The sequence below is a fragment of the Colobus angolensis genome, unplaced genomic scaffold (assembly GCF_000951035.1).
Source record: "Colobus angolensis palliatus isolate OR3802 unplaced genomic scaffold, Cang.pa_1.0 Scaffold110, whole genome shotgun sequence".
NCBI classification, from domain to species: Eukaryota; Metazoa; Chordata; class Mammalia; order Primates; family Cercopithecidae; genus Colobus; species Colobus angolensis.
In genome coordinates, this window is record NW_012112031.1 from 1,018,603 (window position 1) to 1,019,758 (window position 1,156).

The 1,156-nt window shown below is 50.0% G+C and overlaps 1 protein-coding gene across 1 annotated transcript in view; it reads right to left on the reverse strand.

Moving 5' to 3' along the window:
• The window catches only part of ABR (active BCR-related), a 197,813-nt gene that overhangs the window by 173,617 nt on the left and 23,040 nt on the right, over positions 1–1,156 (reverse strand). The gene's annotated exons all lie outside the window — the stretch shown is intronic.

Below are 1,156 nucleotides of genomic sequence, written 5' to 3' on the forward strand. Positions count from 1 at the left end.
GCTGCTGGAACATGCCCAGCAGAGCAGGGGGAAGCCAACGATCCCAGCAGATGAAGGACAGGAACCAGCAGGCACGGTGCTCTCATGCCAATGCGTGTGCGGGCAGACAGCCTGGCGGGAGCAGCAGGACCATAGCCTGAGCCTGCCTGCCAGGCACAGAACCACAGGGGCACCCAGGCAGACCCACAAGGGGGTGCACTCGGCCCCGTATCATTCACCCTGCAGGTCAGCCTGGGAATGGATCGTGCAGTTTGGTAGGTCACCCTCTGGAACGGATTGAAAAGGATTATCTTGCCTAATAAGGGCAGGTATTACTTTATGAGGCTTATTTCAAGCGTGCATGTGTACATGTGTGTGTGCAGATGTACATATTGTGCCAAGTTGCAGTGTGAAATGATTTTCCCACTATGGATTTTGTCCCAACAGGTGGAAGTAGCGTGACCACCCCTGAGTAAGTCGCTGTTTATTCCTGCAATGGAATTCCAGGCAGCTCTGACCATGCACAGTTTAGAGCTACAGGCAGGAGCGACGATGAACCTCAAAACATACATCTAACCAGAAAACAGCAGGTCACAGAAGCTTACTTACAATGTGATTCTTCTTCTTTTTATTCTTTTTTTACATTTGCATTTATTTATGTATCTATGTATTTATTAATTTATTTATTTTGACGTAGAGATGGAGTTTTGCCATGTTGCCCAGGCTGGTCTCAAACTCCTGGGCTCAGGCAATCCAGCTGCTTCAGCCTCCCAGAGTGCTGGGATTACAGGTGTGAACCACTGTGCCCGGCCATCTCATTCGTCTTTAATAAACCAAACCCAGACATTGTATGTGCTGTTTCGCATATATGGTACCTTTCACATATAACACAGAAAATGGCTGGGTGCGGTGGCTCATGCCTGTAATCCCAACACTTTGGGAGGCTGAGAAGGGCGGATCACCTGAGGTCAGGAGTTCAAGACCAGCCTGGCCAACATGGTGAAACCCCAGGAGTTCAAGACCAGCCTGGCCAACATGGTGAAACCTCATCTGTACAAGAAATGCAAAAATTAGCTAGGCGTGGTGGCGGGCACCTGTAATCCCAGCTACTCAGGAGGCTGAGGTAGGAGAATTGCTTGAACCTGGGAGGTGGAGGTTGCAGTGAGCCAAGACCGCA